At 63.3% G+C, this 22,261-nt stretch overlaps 1 protein-coding gene across 6 annotated transcripts in view; it reads right to left on the bottom strand.

Annotated features, from left to right (window-relative positions):
* pacsin3 (protein kinase C and casein kinase substrate in neurons 3) overlaps positions 1 to 22,261 on the bottom strand; it is an 81,568-nt gene that overhangs the window by 47,108 nt on the left and 12,199 nt on the right. The gene's annotated exons all lie outside the window — the stretch shown is intronic.

The raw sequence follows: 22,261 nt of genomic DNA, 5'->3' as shown, positions 1-22,261 counted from the left end.
CTCCACACACACACACCTCCTCCCCCCCCCACACACACACACACCTCCTTCCCCCCCCCACACACACACACACCTCCTTCCCCCCCCCACACACACACACCTCCTTCCCCCCCCCACACACACACGCACCCCTCCTTCCCCCCCCCACACACACACGCACCCCTCCTTCCCCCCACCACACACACACGCACCCCTCCTTCCCCCCCACACACACATGCACCCCTCCTTCCCCCCCCCACACACACACACACACACACCTCCTTCCCCCCCCACACACACACACACCTCCTTCCCCCCCCACACACACACACCTCCTTCCCCCCCCCACACACACACACACACACCTCCTTCCCCCCCCGCCACACACACACACACCTCCTTCCCCCCCACACACACACACACACACCTCCTTCCCCCCCCCACACACACAAACACACACACCTCCTTCCCCCCCACACACACACACAACCTCCTTCCCCCCCCCACACACACACACACACACCTCCTTCCCCCCCCCCACACACACACACACACCTCCTTCCCCCCCCACACACACACACAAACCTCCTTCCCCCCCCCCACACACACAAACCTCCTTCCCCCCCCCACACACACACACACCTCCTTCCCCCCCCACACACACACACCTCCTTACCCCCCCCACACACACACCTCCTTCCCCCCCCCACACACACACACACACCTCCTTCCCCCACACACACACACACACCTCCTTCCCCCACACACACACACCTCCTTCCCCCACACACACACACACACCTCCTTCGCACACACACACACACTCACCTCCTTCCCCCGCCCACACACACACACACACACACACCTCCTCCCCCCGCCACACACACACACACCTCCTTCCCCCCCCCCACACACACACACCTCCTTCCCCCCCCCCACACACACACACCTCCTTCCCCCCCCCCACACACACACACCTCCTTCACCCCCCCCACACACACACACACCTCCTTCACCCCCCCCACACACACACACACACCTCCTTCCCCCCCCCACACACACACACACACACCTCCTTCCCCCTCCCCCCCCCCACACACACACACCTCCTGCCCCCCCCCACACACACACACACACACACACACACACCTCCTGCCCCCCCCCACACACACACACACACACTCCTTCCCTCCCCCCCACACACACGCCTCCTTCCCTCCCCCACCACACACACACACACCTCCTTCCCTCACCCCCACACACACACACACACCTCCTACCCTCCCCCCCACACACACACACCTCCTTCCCTCACCCCCCCCATACACACACACACCTCCTTCCCTCACCCCCCCACACACACACACACACCTCCTTCCCTCAAACCCCCCCCCACACACACACACCACCTCCTTCGCTCACCCCCCCCACACACACACACACCTCCTTTCCTCACCCCCCCCCAACACACACACACCTCCTTCCCTCACCCCCCCCCACAAACACACACACACACACCTCCTTCCCCCAACACACACAAACACACACACACACCTCCTTCCTGCGCCCACACACACACACCCCTCCTTCCCCCCTCCACACACACACACCTCCTCCCCCCCCCACACACACACCTCCTCCCCCCGACACACACACGCACCCCTCCTTCCCCCCAAACACACACACCTCCTTCCCAACCCACACACACACACACCCTTCCTTCCCCCCCAAACACACACATACACACACCTCCTTCCCCCCGCCCACACACACATACACACACCTCCTTCCCCCCCCCACACACACACACACACACACACACACACACCTCCTTCCCCCCCCCACACACACACGCACACACACACACCTCCTTCCCCCCCCCCCCACACACACGCACACACACACACCTCCTCCCCCCCCACACACACCTCATTCCCTCCCCCACACACACACACACACCTCCTTCCCCCCCCACACACACACACACACACACACACACCTCCTTCCACCCCCCCACCAAAAAAACACACACCTCCTTCCCCCCCCCACACACACACACACCTCCTCCCCCCCCCCACACACACACACACACCTCCTTCCCCCACACACACACACACACCTCCTTCCCCCTCCCCCCCCCACACACACACACACACACACCTCCTTCCCCCTCCCCCCCCCCACACACACACACACACACCTCCTTCCCCCTCCCCCCCACACACACACACACACACCTCCTTCCCCCTCCCCCCCACACACACACACACACACCTCCTTCCCCCTCCCCCCCACACACACACACACACACCTCCTTCCCCCTCCCCCCCACACACACACACACACACCTCCTTCCCCCTCCCCCCCACACACACACACACACACACCTCCTTCCCCTCCCCCCCACACACACACACACACACACCTCCTGCCCCCCCCCACACACACACACACACACTCCTTCCCTCCCCCCCACACACACGCCTCCTTCCCTCCCCCACCACACACACACACACCTCCTTCCCTCACCCCCACACACACACACACACCTCCTTCCCTCCCCCCCACACACACACACCTCCTTCCCTCCCCCCCACACACACACACCTCCTTCCCTCCCCCCCACACACACACACACCTCCTTCCCTCCCCCCCCACCCACACACCTCCTTCCCTCCCCCCCCCACACACACACCTCCTTCCCTCACCCCCCCACACACACACACCTCCTTCCCTCACCCCCACCACACACGCACCTCCTTCCCTCACCCCCCCCACACACACACACCTCCTTCCCTCACCCCCCCCACACACACACACCTCCTTCCCTCACCCCCCCACACACACACACACACCTCCTTCCCTCAAACCCCCCCACACACACACCTCCTTTCCCTCACCCCCCCCACACACACACACACCTCCTTCCCTCACCCTCCCCAACACACACACACCTCCTTCCCTCACCCCCCCCACACACACACACACACACCTCCTTCCCCCAGACACACACAAACACACACACACACCTCCTTCCTGCGCCCACACACACACACCCCTCCTTCCCCCCTCGACACACACACACCTCCTCCCCCCACACACACACACCTCCTCCCCCCGACACACACACGCACCCCCCTCCTTCCCCCCAAACACACACACCTCCTTCCCAACCCACACACACACACACACACCCTTCCTTCCCCCCCAGACACACACACCTCCTTCCCCCCGCCCACACACTCACACAGACACACATCCTCCTTCCCCCCCCACACACTAACCACACAACACACACAACACCTCCTTCCCTCCCCCCCACACACACACACATTACACACACCTCCTTCCCCCCGCCCACACACACACACATACACACACCTCCTTCCCCCCCCACACCACCCACACACACACACACACACCTCCTCCCCCCCCCCACACACCCCCTCCCCCCACACACACACACACACACCTCCTTCCCCCCCCCCACACACACACACACACACACTCCTCCCCCCACCCCACACACACCTCCTTCCCCCCCCCACACACACACCACACACACCTCCTTCCCCCCCCACACACACACACACACACACCTCCTCCCCCCCCCCACACACACACACACACCTCCTTCCCCCACACACACACACACACCTCCTTCCCCCACACACACACACCTCCTTCCCCCACACACACACACACACCTCCTTCCCACACACACACACACACACCTCCTTCCCACACACACACACAGACACACCTCCTTCCCCCCGCCCACACACACACACCTCCTCCCCCCCCCCACACACACACACACCTCCTTCCCCCCCCCACACACACACCTCCTTCCCCCCCCAACACACACACCTCCTTCCCCCCCCCACACACACACACACACCTCCTTCCCCCCCCCACACACACACACCTCCTTCCCCCCCCCCCACACACACACACCTCCTTCCCACCCACACACACACACACACACCTCCTTCCCCCTCCCCACACACACACACACACACACACACACCTCCTTCCCCCCCGCCCACACACACACACACACACACACACCTCCTTCCCCCCCCCCACACACACACACACACACCTCCTTCCCCCCCCCCACACACACACACACACACCTCCTTCCCCCCCACACACACACACACACACCTCCTTCCCCCCCACACACACACACACACACACACACACACCTCCTTTGCCCCCCGCCCACACACACACACACACACCCACACACACACACCTCCTTCGCCCCCCCCACACAAACACACACACACACCTCCTTCCTGCGCCCACACACACACACCCCTCCTTCCCCCCTCCACACACACACACACACACACACCTCCTCCCCCCCCACACACACACCTCCACGCCCCGACGCACACACGCACCCCTCCTTCCCCCCAAACACACACACACACACCTCCTTCCCAACCCACACACACACACACCCTTCCTTCCCCCCCAAACACACACATACACACACCTCCTTCCCCCCGCCCACACACACATACACACACCACCTTCCCCCCGCCCACACACACACACATACACACACCTCCTTCCCCCCCCCCACACACACACACACACACACACACCTCCTTCCCCCACACACACACACACACACACCTCCTTCCCCCCCCCCACACACACACACACACCTCCTTCCCCCCCCCCACACACACACACACACACACACACACACACACCTCCTTCCCCCCCCACACACACACACACACACCTCCTTCCCCCCCCCACACACACACACACACACACCTCCTTCCCCCCCCACACACACACACACACACCTCCTTCCCCCCCCCACACACACACACACCTCCTTCCCCCCCCCACACACACACACACACACACACACACACACACCTCCTTCCCCCACACACACACACACACACACACACACACACCTCCTTCCCCCCCCACACACACACACACACACACACCTCCTTCCCCCCCCCCCACACACACACACACCTCCTTCCCCCCCCCCACACACACACACACACACACACACACACACACCTCCTTCCCCCGCCCCACACACACACACACACACACCTCCTTCCCCCCCCCCCACACACACACACACACACACACACACACACACCTCCTTCCCCCACACACACACACACACACACACACACCTCCTTCCCCCACACACACACACCTCCTTCCCCCACACACACACCTCCTTCCCACACACACACACACACACACACACACACCTCCTTCCCCCCCCCCACACACACACACACACCTCCTTCCCCCCCCCACACACACACACACCTCCTTCCCCCCCCCACACACACACACACACACACACACCTCCTTCCCCCTCCCCCACACACACACACACACACACACACACCTCCTTCCCCCTACCCCACACACACACACACACACACACACACACCAAATTCCCACACACACACACACACACCTCCTTCCCCCCGCCCACACACACACACACACACACACACACATTTCCTTCCCCCCCCACACAAACACACACACACCTCCTTCCCCCCCCCACACACACACACACCTCCTTCCCCCCCCCACACACACACACACCTCCTTCCCCCCCCACACACACACACACCTCCTTCCCCCCCCCACACACACACACACCTCCTTCCCCCCCCCCACACACACACACCTCCTTCCCCCCCACACACACACCTCCTTCGCCCCCCCCCCCACACACACACACACACACACACCTCCTTCGCCCCCCCCCACACACACACACACACACACACACAAACACACACACCTCCTTCGCCTCCCACACACACACACACACACACACACACACCTCCTTCGCCCCCCCCCCACACACACACACACACACACCTCCTTCCCCCCCCGACACACACACACACACACACACACCTCCTTCGCCCCCCCCCACACACACACACACACACCTCCTTCCCCCCCCCGACACACACACACACACACCTCCTTCCCCCCCACACACACACACGCACACCTCCTTCCCTCCTCCACACACACACACCTCCTCCCCCCCCCACACACACACACACCTCCTTCCCCCCCCACACACACACACCTCCTTCCCCCCCCCACACACACACGCACCCCTCCTTCCCCCCCCCACACACACACGCACCCCTCCTTCCCCCCACCACACACACACGCACCCCTCCTTCCCCCCCCACACACACATGCACCCCTCCTTCCCCCCCCCCACACACACACACACACACCTCCTTCCCCCCACACACACACACACACCTCCTTCCCCCCCCCACACACACACACCTCCTTCCCCCCCCCACACACACACACACCTCCTTCCCCCCCCGCCACACACACACACACCTCCTTCCCCCCCACACACACACACACACCTCCTTCCCCCCCCCACACACACACACCTCCTTACCCCCCCCACACACACACCTCCTTCCCCCCCCCACACACACACACACACCTCCTTCCCCCACACACACACACACACCTCCTTCCCCCACACACACACACCTCCTTCCCCCACACACACACACACACCTCCTTCGCACACACACACACACACTCACCTCCTTCCCCCCGCCCACACACACACACACACACACACCTCCTCCCCCCGCCACACACACACACACCTCCTTCCCCCCCCCACACACACACACCTCCTTCCCCCCCCCCACACACACACACCTCCTTCACCCCCCCCACACACACACACACCTCCTTCACCCCCCCCACACACACACACACACCTCCTTCCCCCCCCCACACACACACACCTCCTTCCCCCCCCCCACACACACACACACCTCCTTCCCCCTCCCCCCCCCCACACACACACACACCTCCTGCCCCCCCCCACACACACACACACACACACACACACCTCCTGCCCCCCCCCCACACACACACACACACACTCCTTCCCTCCCCCCCACACACACGCCTCCTTCCCTCCCCCACCACACACACACACACCTCCTTCCCTCACCCCCACACACACACACACACCTCCTACCCTCCCCCCCACACACACACACCTCCTTCCCTCACCCCCCCCACACACACACACACCTCCTTCCCTCACCCCCCCCCACACACACACACACACCTCCTTCCCTCAAACCCCCCCCCACACACACACACACCTCCTTCCCTCACCCCCCCCACACACACACACACCTCCTTCCCTCACCCCCCCCAACACACACACACCTCCTTCCCTCACCCCCCCCCACACACACACACACACACCTCCTTCCCCCAACACACACAAACACACACACACACCTCCTTCCTGCGCCCACACACACACACCCCTCCTTCCCCCCTCCACACACACACACCTCCTCCCCCCCCCACACACACACCTCCTCCCCCCGACACACACACGCACCCCTCCTTCCCCCCAAACACACACACCTCCTTCCCAACCCACACACACACACACCCTTCCTTCCCCCCCAAACACACACATACACACACCTCCTTCCCCCCGCCCACACACACATACACACACCTCCTTCCCCCCCCCACACACACACACACACACCTCCTTCCCCCCCCACACACACACACACACACACACACACCTCCTTCCCCCCCCCACACACACACGCACACACACACACCTCCTTCCCCCCCCCCCCACACACACGCACACACACACACCTCCTCCCCCCCCACACACACCTCATTCCCTCCCCCACACACACACACACACCTCCTTCCCCCCCCCCACACACACACACACACACACACACACACACACACACACACACCTCCTTCCACCCCCCCCACCAAAAAAACACACACCTCCTTCCCCCCCCCACACACACACACACCTCCTCCCCCCCCCCCCACACACACACACACCTCCTTCCCCGACACACACACACACACCTCCTTCCCCCACACACACAAACCTCCTTCCCCCACACACACACACACACCTCCTTCCCACACACACACACAGGCACACCTCCTTCCCCCCGCACACACACACACACACACACACACACACCTCCTCCCCCCCACCACACACACACACCTCCTTCCCCCCCCCACACACACACACCTCCTTCCCCCCCCCCACACACACACACACACACACCTCCTTTCCGCCCCCCCACACACACACACCTCCTTCCCCCCCCAACACACACACACACACACACCTCCTTCCCCCTCCCCCACACACACACACACACTCACACCTCCTTCCCCCTCCCCCACACACACACACACACACACACACCTCCTTCCCCCTCCCCCACACACACACACACACCTCCTTCCCCCTCCCCCACACACACACACACACACCACCTTCACACACACACACACACACACCTCCTTTCCCCCGCCCACACACACACACACACACACACCTCCTTCCCCCCCCCACACACACACACACACACACACCTCCTTCCCCCCCCCACACACACACACCTCCTTCCCCCCCCCCCACACACACACACACACACACACCTCCTTCCCCCCCCCACACACACACACCTCCTTCCCCCCCCCCCACACACACACACCTCCTTCCCCCCCCCCCACACACACACACCTCCTTCCCCCCCCCCCCACACACACACACACACCTCCTTCCCCCCCACACACACACACACACACACACCTCCTTTGCCCCCCCCCACACACACACACACACACCTCCTTCGCCCCCCCCACACAAACACACACACACACACCTCCTTCCTGCGCCCACACACACACACCCCTCCTTCCCCCCTCCACACACACACACACACACACCTCCTCCCCCCCCCACACACACACCTCCTCGCCCCGACACACACACGCACCCCTCCTTCCCCCCAAACACACACACACACACCTCCTTCCCAACCCACACACACACACACCCTTCCTTCCCCCCCAAACACACACATACACACACCTCCTTCCCCCACACACACACACACACACACACCTCCTTCCCCCCCCCCACACACACACACACACACACACACCTCCTTCCCCCCCCACACACACACACCTCCTTCCCCCCCCCCACACACACACACACACACACACACACCTCCTTCCCCCCCCACACACACACACCTCCTTCCCCCCCCCACACACAAACACCTCCTTCCCCCCCCCACACACACACACACACACACACCTCCTTCCCCCCCCCCACACACACACACACACACCTCCTTCCACCACACACACACACACCTCCTTCCCCCACACACACACACCTCCTTCCCCCACACACACACACCTCCTTCCCCCACACACACACCTCCTTCCCACACACACACACACACCTCCTTCCCACACACACACACACACCTCCTTCCCACACACACACACACACACCCTTCCCACACACACACACACACACACACACACACCTCCTTCCCCCCGCCCACACACACACACACCTCCTTCCCCCCCCCCAAACACACACACACACCTCCTTCCCCCCCCCCCACACACACACACACACACACACACCTCCTTCCCCCTCCCCCCCCCACACACACACACACACACACCTCCTTCCCCCTCTCCCCCACACACACACACACACCACCTTCCCACACACACACACACACACACACACACACACCTCCTTCCCCCCGCCCACACACACACACACACACACATCTCCTTCCCCCCCCACACAAACACACACACACCTCCTTCCCCCCCCCACACACACACACACCTCCTTCCCCCCCCCACACACACACACCTCCTTCCCCCCCACACACACACCTCCTTCGCCCCCCCCACACATACACACACACACACCTCCTTCGCCCCCCCCACACACACACACACACACACACAAGCACCTCCTTCGCCCCCCCCACACACACACACACACACACACACACACCTCCTTCGCCCCCCACACACACACACACACACACACACACACCTCCTTCGCCCCCCCCCACACACACACACACACACACCTCCTTCGCCCCCCCCACACACACACACACACACACCTCCTTCGCCCCCCCCCCACACACAACACACACACACACACACCTCCTTCCCCCCCGACAAACACACACACACCTCCTTCCCCCCCGACACACACACACACACCTCCTTCCCCCCCCCGACACACACACACACACACCTCCTTCCCCCCCACACACACACACACCTCCTTCCCCCCCACACACACACACACACACACCTCCTTCCCTCCTCCACACACACACACACACACACCTCCTTCCCCCCCCACACACACACACCTCCTTCCCCCCCCCACACACACACACCTCCTTCCCCCCCCCACACACACATGCACCCCTCCTTCCCCCCCCACACACACACGCACCCCTCCTTCCCCCCACCACACACACACGCACCCCTCCTTCCACCCCACACACACATGCACCCCTCCTTCCCCCCCCCACACACACACACACACACACACACACTCCTCCTTCCCCCCCCCACACACACACACACACACCTCCTTCCCCCCCCACACACACACACCTCCTTCCCCCCCCCACACACACACTTCCTTCCCCCCCCGCCACACACACACACACCTCCTTCCCCCCCCCACACACACACACACACACCTCCTTCCCCCCCCCACAAACACACACACCTCCTTCCCCCCCCCACACACACACACCTCCTTCCCCCCCCCACACACACACACCTCCTTCCCCCCCCCACACACACACACCTCCTTCCCCCCCCCACACACACACACCTCCTTCCCCCCCCCACACACACACCTCCTTCCCCCCCCCCACACACACACACACCTCCTTCCCCCCCCCACACACACACCTCCTTCCCCCCCCCACACACACATACACCTCCTTCCCCCCCCCACACACACACACACACACACACACACACACACACACACACACCTCCTTCCCCCACACACACACACACACACCTCCTTCCCCCCCCACACACACACACACACACACCTCCTTCCCCCCCACACACACACACACACACACACACACACACACACACCTCCTTCCCCCCCCCACACACACACACACACACACACACCTCCTTCCCCCACACACACACACACACACACACACCTCCTTCCGCCACACACACACACCTCCTTCCCCCACACACACACCTCCTTCCCACACACACACACACACCTCCTTCCCCCCGCCCACACACACACACACCTCCTTCCCCCCCCCCACACACACACACCTCCTTCGCCCCCCCCACACACACACACACCTCCTTCCCCCCCCCACACACACACACACACCTCCTTCCCCCCCCCACACACACACACACACACCTCCTTCCCCCCCCCACACACACACACACACCTCCTTCCCCCCCCCCACACACACACACACACCTCCTTCCCCCCCCCACACACACACACACACACACACCTCCTTCCCCCTCCCCCACACACACACACACACACACACACCAAATTCCCACACACACACACACACACACACCTCCTTCCCCCGCCCACACACACACACACACACACATTTCCTTCCCCCCCCCACACAAACACACACACACCTCCTTCCCCCCCCCACACACACACACACCTCCTTCCCCCCCCACACACACACCTCCTTCGCCCCCCCCCCACACACACACACACACACCTCCTTCGCCCTCCCCACACATACACACACACACACCTCCTTCGCCCCCCCCCACACACACACACACACACACAAACACACACACCTCCTTCGCCCCCCCCCCCACACACACACACACACACACCTCCTTCGCCCCCCACACACACACACACACACACACCTCCTTCCCCCCCCGACACACACACACACACACACACACACACACCTCCTTCGCCCCCCCCACACACACACACACACACACACACACACACACACCTCCTTCCCCCCCCCGACACACACACACACACACCTCCTTCCCCCCCCGACACACACACACACACACCTCCTTCCCCCCCACACACACACACACACACACCTCCTTCCCTCCTCCACACACACACACCTCCTCCCCCCCCCACACACACACACACCTCCTTCCCCCCCCCACACACACACACCTCCTTCCCCCCCCCACACACACACACCTCCTTCCCCCCCCCACACACACACGCACCCCTCCTTCCCCCCCCACACACACACGCACCCCTCCTTCCCCCCACCACACACACACGCACCCCTCCTTCCCCCCCACACACACACACGCACCCCTCCTTCCCCCCCCACACACACATGCACCCCTCCTTCCCCCCCCCACACACACACACACACACACCTCCTTCCACCCCCACACACACACACACCTCCTTCCCCCCCCACACACACACACCTCCTTCCCCCCCCCACACACACACACCTCCTTCCCCCCCCTCCACACACACACACACACCTCCTTCCCCCCCCGCCACACACACACACACCTCCTTCCCCCCCCCACACACACACACACACCTCCTTCCCCCCCCCACACACACAAACACACACACCTCCTTCCCCCCCACACACACACACAAACCTCCTTCCCCCCCCTCACACACACACACACACCTCCTTCCCCCCCCACACACACACACAAACCTCCTTCCCCCCCCCCACACACACAAACCTCCTTCCCCCCCCCCACACACACACACACCTCCTTCCCCCCCCCACACACACACACCTCCTTACCCCCCCCACACACACACCTCCTTACCCCCCCCACACACACACCTCCTTCCCCCCCCCACACACACACACACACCTCCTTCCCCCACACACACACACACACCTCCTTCCCCCACACACACACACCTCCTTCCCCCCCACACACACACACACCTCCTTCGCACACACACACACACACTCACCTCCTTCCCCCCGCCCACACACACACACACACACACCTCCTCCCCCCCCCCACACACACACACACACCTCCTTCCCCCCCCCACACACACACCTCCTTCCCCCCCCCCCCCCACACACACACACACCTCCTTCCCCCCCCCACACACACACACCTCCTTCCCCCCCCCCACACACACACACCTCCTTCACCCCCCCCACACACACACACACACCTCCTTCCCCCCCCCCACACACACACACCTCCTTCACCCCCCCCACACACACACACACACACACCTCCTTCCCCCCCCCACACACACACACACCTCCTTCCCCCCCCCCACACACACACACACACCTCCTTCCCCCCCCCCCACACACACACACCTCCTTCCCCCTCCCCCCCCACACACACACACACCTCCTGCCCCCCCCACACACACACACACACACACACACACACACACACACACACACACCTCCTGCCCCCCCCCCCCACACACACACACACACACACACTCCTTCCCTCCCCCCACACACACGCCTCCTTCCCTCCCCCACCACACACACACACACCTCCTTCCCTCACCCCCACACACACACACACACACCTCCTACCCTCCCCCCCACACACACACACCTCCTTCCCTCCCCCCCACACACACACACACCTCCTTCCCTCCCCCCCACACACACACACACCTCCTTCCCTCCCCCCCCCACACACACACCTCCTTCCCTCACCCCCCCACACACACACCTCCTTCCCTCACCCCCCCACACACACACACCTCCTTCCCTCACCCCCACCACACACACACCTCCTTCCCTCACCCCCCCCACACACACACCTCCTTCCCTCACCCCCCCCACACACACACACCTCCTTCCCTCACCCCCCCCCACACACACACACACCTCCTTCCCTCAAACCCCCCCCCACACACACACACACCTCCTTCCCTCACCCCCCCCACACACACACACACCTCCTTCCCTCACCCCCCCCAACACACACACACCTCCTTCCCTCACCCCCCCCCACACACACACACACACACCTCCTTCCCCCAACACACACAAACACACACACACACCTCCTTCCTGCGCCCACACACACACACCCCTCCTTCCCCCCTCCACACACACACACCTCCTCCCCCCCCCCACACACACACCTCCTCCCCCCGACACACACACACACCCCTCCTTCCCCCCAAACACACACACCTCCTTCCCAACCCACACACACACACACCCTTCCTTCCCCCCCAAACACACACATACACACACCTCCTTCCCCCCGCCCACACACACATACACACACCTCCTTCCCCCCCCCCACACACACACACACACCTCCTTCCCCCCCCACACACACACACACACACACACACACACCTCCTTCCCCCCCCCACACACACGCACACACACACACTTCTCCTCCCCCCCCCACACACACCTCCTTCCCTCCCCCACACACACACACACACCTCCTTCCCCCCCCCCACACACACACACACACACCTCCTTCCCCCCCCCACACACACACACACACACCTCCTTCCCCCCCCCACACACACCTCCTCCCCCCCCCCACACACACACACACACCTCCTTCCCCCACACACACACACACACCTCCTTCCCCCACACACACACACACACCTCCTTCCCCCACACACACACACCTCCTTCCCCCACACACACACACACACCTCCTTCCCCCCGCACACACACACACACACACACACACACCTCCTCCCCCCCCCCCACACACACACACCTCCTTCCCCCCCCCCCACACACACACACACCTCCTTCCCCCCCCCCACACACACACCTCCTTTCCGCCCCCCCACACACACACACCTCCTTCCCCCCCACACACACACACACACACACACACCTCCTTCCCCCTCCCCCACACACACACACACACCTCCTTCCCCCCCCCCACACACACACACACACCTCCTTCCCCCCCCCCCACACACACACACACACCTCCTTCCCCCCCACACACACACACACACACACACACACCTCCTTTGCCCCCCCCCACACACACACACACACACACCTCCTTCGCCCCCCCCCATACAAACACACACACACACCTCCTTCCTGCGCCCACACACACACACCCCTCCTTCCCCCCTCCACACACACACACACACACACACACACCTCCTCCCCCCCCCACACACACACCTCCTCGCCCCGACACACACACGCACCCCTCCTTCCCCCCAAACACACACACACACACCTCCTTCCCAACCCACACACACACACACCCTTCCTTCCCCCCCAAACACACACATACACACACCTCCTTCCCCCACACACACACACACACACACACACCTCCTTCCCCCCCCACACACACACACCTCCTTCCCCCCCCCCACACACACACACACACACACACACACCTCCTTCCCCCCCCCCACACACACACACACACACACACACACACACACACCTCCTTCCCCCCCCCACACACACACACACACACACCTCCTTCCCCCCCCCACACACACACACACACACCTCCTTCCCCCCCCCGCCACACACACACACACACCTCCTTCCCCCACACACACACACACACACACACCTCCTTCCCCCACACACACACACCTCCTTCCCCCACACACACACACCTCCTTCCCCCACACACACACACACACACACCTCCTTCCCACACACACACACACACACCCTTCCCACACACACACACACAGCTCCTTCCCACACACACACACACACACCCTTCCCACACACACACACACCCTTCCCACACACACACACACACACACACACACACACACACACACACCTCCTTCCCCCCGCCCACACACACACACACCTCCTTCCCCCCCCACACACACACACACACACACACCTCCTTCCCCCTCTCCCCCACACACACACACACACCACCTTCCCACACACACACACACACACACACACACACACACACACACACCTCCTTCCCCCCGCCCACACACACACACACACACACACACACATCTCCTTCCCCCCCCACACAAACACACACACACCTCCTTCCCCCCCCCCACACACACACACACCTCCTTCCCACCCCCACACACACACACACCTCCTTCCCCCCCCCACACACACACACACCTCCTTCCCCCCACACACACACACACACCTCCTTCCCCCCCCCACACACACACACACCTCCTTCCCCCCCACACACACACACACACCTCCTTCCCCCCCCCACACACACACCTCCTTCGCCCCCCCCCACACACACACACACACACACACACACACACACCTCCTTCGCCCCCCCCCACACATACACACACACACACCTCCTTCGCCCCCCCCACACACACACACACACACACACACACACGCACCTCCTTCGCCCCCCCCCACACACACACACACACACACACACCTCCTTCGCCCCCCCCCCCACACACACACACACACACACACCTCCTTCGCCCCCCCCCCACACACACACACACACCTCCTTCGCCCCCCCCCCACACACACACACACACACACACACACACACCTCCTTCCCCCCCGACACACACACACACACCTCCTTCCCCCCCGACACACACACACACACCTCCTTCCCCCCCCGACACACACACACACACACCTCCTTCCCCCCCACACACACACACACACACACCTCCTTCCCTCCTCCACACACACACACACACACCTCCTTCCCCCCCCCACACACACACACACACACACACACACCTCCTTCCCCCCCCCACACACACACCTCCTTCCCCCCCCCACACACACACACCTCCTTCCCCCCCCCACACACACACGCACCCCTCCTTCCCCCCCCACACACACACGCACCCCTCCTTCCCCCCACCACACACACACGCACCCCTCCTTCCCCCCCCCACACACACACGCACCCCTCCTTCCCCCCCCACACACACATGCACCCCTCCTTCCCCCCCCCCACACACACACACACACACACACACACTCCTCCTTCCCCCCCCCACACACACACACACCTCCTTCCCCCCCCCACACACACACACACACCTCCTTCCCCCCCCGCCACACACACACACACCTCCTTCCCCCCCCCACACACACACACACACACACCTCCTTCCCCCCCCCACAAACACACACACCCCTCCTTCCCCCCCCCACACACACACACCTCCTTCCCCCCCCACACACACACACCTCCTTCCCCCCCCCACACACACACACCTCCTTCCCCCCCCCACACACACACACCTCCTTCCCCCCCCCACACACACACTCACACCTCTTTCCACCCCACACACACACACCACCTCTTCCCCCCCCCCACACACACACACACACACCTCATGCCCCCCCCACACACACCTCCTGCACCCCCCCACACACACACACCTCCTGCCCCCCCCACACACACCTCCTGCACCCCCCCACACACACACACCTCCTTCCCCCCCCGCCACACACACACACACCTCCTTCCCCCCCCCACACACACACACACACACACACCTCCTTCCCCCCCCCCACAAACACACACACCTCCTTCCCCCCCCCACACACACACACCTCCTTCCCCCCCCACACACACACACCTCCTTCCCCCCCCACACACACACACCTCCTTCCCCCCCCCACACACACACACCTCCTTCCCCCCCCCACACACACACACCTCCTTCCCCCCCCCACACACACACTCACACCTCTTTCCACCCCACACACACACACCACCTCTTCCCCCCCCCCACACACACACACACACACCTCATGCCCCCCCCACACACACCTCCTGCACCCCCCCACACACACACACCTCCTGCCCCCCCCACACACACCTCCTGCACCCCCCCACACACACACACCTCCTGCCCCCCCCACACACACACCTCCTGCCCCCCCCACACACACCTCCTGCCCCCCCCCACACACACACACACCTCCTGCCCCCCCCACACACACACACACCTCCTGCCCCCCCAACACACACACACCTCCTTCCCCCACCTGCCCCCCCCACACACACACCTCCTGCCCCCCAACACACACACACCTCCTGCCCCCCAACACACACACACACACCTCCTGCCACCCCCCACACACACACCTCCTGCCCCCCCCACACACACACACACACACACACACCCCTCCTGCCCCCCCCCACACACACACACACACACCTCCTGCCCCACCCCACACACACACACCTGCTTCCCCCCCCCACACACACACCTCCTGCCCCCCACACACACACACACACACACACACACACACACACACACCTCCTGCCCCCCCACACACACACACACCTCCTGCCCCCCCCCACACACACACACACCTCCTGCCCCCCCCACACACACACACCTCCTGCCCCCCCCCACACACACACCTCCTGCCTCCCCCCCACACACACACCTCCTGCCTCCCCCCCACACACACACCTCCTGCCTCCCCCCCACACACACACACCTCCTGCCTCCCCCACACACACACCTCCTGCCTCCCCCACACACACACACACCTCCTGCCTCCCCACACCTCCTGCCTCCCCCACACACACACAAATCCTGCCCCCCCCACACACACACACACAACTCCTGCCCCCCCCACACACACACACACACACCTCCTGCCCCCCCCACACACACACACACACACCTCCTGCCCCCCCCACACACACACACACACCTCCTGCCCCCCCCCACACACACACACACACCTCCTGCCCCCCCCACACACCTCCTGCCCCCCCCACACACACACCTCCTGCCCCCCCCCACACACACACACACACACACACACACACACACACACACACACCTCCTTCCCCCACCTGCCCCCCCCACACACACACACACACCTCCTGCCCCCCCCACACACACACACACACACACACACACACCTCCTGCCCCCCACACACACACACCTCCTGCCCCCTCCCACACACACACACCTCCTGCCCCCCCCACACACACCTCCTGCCCCCCCCACACACACCTCCTGCCCCCCCACACACACACACACCTCCTGCCCCCCCCCACACACACACACCTCCTGCCCCCCCCCACACACACACCCACCTCCTGCCCCCCCCACACACACACCCACCTCCTGCCCCCCCACACACCTCCTGCCCCCCCCACACACACACCTCCTGCCCCCCCCACACACACACCTCCTGCCCGCCCCCACACACACACCTCCTGCCCGCCCCCACACACACACACACACCTCCTGCCCCCCCCAAAACACACACACACCTCCTGCCCCCCCACACACCTCCTGCCTCCCCCACACACACCTCCTGCCCCCCCAACACACCTCCTGCCCCCCCCACACACACACCTCCTGCCCCCCCAACACACCTCCTGCCCCCCCCACACACACACACCTCCTGCCCCCCCCCACACACACACACCCCTCCTGCCCCCCCCCCCACACACACACCTCCTGCCCCCCCCCACACACACACCTCCTGCCCCCCCCCCACACACACACCTCCTGCCCCCCCCCCACACACACACCTCCTGCCCCCCCCCCACACACACACACACACACACACACACACACACACACACACACACACCTCCTGCCCTCCCCACACACACACACACCTCCTGCCCCCCCCCACACACACACACACACACACACACCTCCTGCCCCCCCCCACACACACACACACACACACCTCCTGCCCCCCCCCACACACACACCTCCTGCCCCCCCCACACACACACACAGACACACACCTCCTGCCCCCCCGCCCCACACACACACACACACACACACACACACACACGCACACACACACCTCCTGCCCACACACACACACACACACCTCCTGCCGCCCCCACACACACGCCTCCTGCCCCCCCCACACACACACACACACCTCCTGCCCCCCCACACACACACACACACACACACACACACACCCCTCCTGCCCCCCCACACACACACCTCCTGACTCCCCCCAGACACACACACACACACCTCCTGCCCCCTCCCCACACACACACACACACACCTCCTGCCCCCCCCCACACACACACACACACCTCCTGCCCCCCCACACACACACACACACACACCTCCTGCCCCCCACACACACACACACACACCTCCTGCCCCCCCCACACACACACCTCCTGCCCCCCCCCACACACACACACACACCTCCTGCCCCCCCCCACACACACACACACACCTCCTGCCCCCCCCCACACACACACACCTCCTGCCCCCCCCTCACACACACCTCCTGCCCCCCCCACACACACAAACACACACCTCCTGCCCCCCCATCCACACACACACACACACCTCCTGCCCCCCCCCACCCACACACACACACACACCTCCTGCCCCCCCCCCACACACACACACACCTCCTGCCCCCCCCCACACACACACCCACACACCTCCTGCCCCCCCCCACACACACACACACCTCCTGCCCCCCCCCACACACACACACACACCTCCTGCCACACCCACACACCTCCACACCCACACACCTCCTGCCCCCCGCGCACACACACCCACTCACCTCCTGCCCCCCGCACACACACACACACCCACACACCTCCTGCCCCCCCCACACACCCACACACCTCCTGCACCCCCCCACACACACCTCCTGCCCCCCCACACACACCTCCTGCCCCCCCACACACACCTCCTGCCCCCCACACACACCCACACACCTCCTGCACCCCCCACACACACACACACCTCCTGCCCCCCCCACACACCCACACACCTCCTGCACCCCCCCCACACACCCACACACCTCCTGCACCCCCCCACACACACACACCTCCTGCCACACCACACACCTCCTGCCCCCGCGCACACACACCCACACACCTCCTGCCCCCGCACACACACACACACCCACACACCTCCTGCCCCCCCCACACACCACACACCACCTGCACCCCCCCACACACACCTCCTGCCCCCCCCACACACACCTCCTGCCCCCCCCCACACACACACACCTCCTGCCCCCCCCACACACCCACACACCTCCTGCACCCCCCCCACACACACACACCTCCTGCCCCCCCCCACACACACACACCTCCTGCCCCCCCCACACACACCTCCTGCCCCCCCCACACACACACCTCCTGCCCCCCCCCACACACACCTCCTGCCCCCCCACACACACACCTCCTGCCCCCCCCACACACACACCTCCTGCCCCCACCCACACACACCTCCTGCCCCCACCCACACACACACCTCCTGCCCCCACCCACACACACACCTCCTGCCCCCCCCACACACACACCTCCTGCCCCCCCACACACACACACTCACATCCTGCCCCCCCCCCACACACACACCTCCTGCATCCCCCCACACACACACACCTCCTGCCCCCCCCACACACACACACACACACACACACCTCCTGTCCCAAACACACACACACACCTCCTGTTCCCCCCCCCCACACACACACACCTCCTGTCCCAAACACACACACACACCTCCTTTTCCCCACCCCCCCACACACACCCTCCTCCTGTTCCCCCCCCACACACACCCACCTCCTGTTCCCCCCCCCAGACACACACACCTCCTGTTCCCCTCCCCCCAGACACACACACCTCCTGTTCCCCTTCCCAGACACACACACACGCCTCCTGTCCCGCATACACACCTTGTCCTCCTGTCCACAGACATGTATGCATGCACACACCCACTCGTGCACACACATATCTACGCAAACATATCTGGATACACGTGCACACATCCGTTCTCCCTTTTCATTCACTTACATAACTCTTGCATGTCCGTTGCACTCTGAAATTCCTACCCACCCTCATACCCCTCATACACACATCTCCTCCATACACGATCACAACTGGCAGTATTACTCCTATCCTGACCGAAGCTAGAAGAAGTCCAGCGACAATTGTACTCCAAATTGCAATTCCCCACTTTATTCTGAAAATGTCCCATCTCTCCTGCTCTCCCAAATGCAAGTCCTGAATTATAGAGCATGACCACACAATTTACAGCCTGTTTCCACATAGATTCAGCCCTCAACATGTTTAAATTCACTCAGTATGATGGCATCTCTGCCACCATGAGCACAGGCCACACAGGCTGAATGACAAACATGGAAGGTGCCAAGAACAGAGCCATGATCTATTTACAGAACCAAGTCTGGTATAACAGAGATTGAACATTTACTGTGCTGGGTGCATCTACTGCAGTGATACACACACACTGAAATCCAGGACCCTCCACTGCCATATTCAAGCTGCAGCTTTCAAAGTGCTTCAGTCACCCCATGCCCAGCTCACTATGTTTATCAATGTCAGGGGTTGGCAGGGTTCAGGGTATTCAGGGGA

Source organism: Stegostoma tigrinum, chromosome 17 (assembly GCF_030684315.1).
Source record: "Stegostoma tigrinum isolate sSteTig4 chromosome 17, sSteTig4.hap1, whole genome shotgun sequence".
Taxonomy (NCBI): domain Eukaryota; kingdom Metazoa; phylum Chordata; class Chondrichthyes; order Orectolobiformes; family Stegostomatidae; genus Stegostoma; species Stegostoma tigrinum.
Note: the sequence above shows the minus strand (reverse complement) of the source record. Positions and strands in the feature narration are given on the sequence as shown.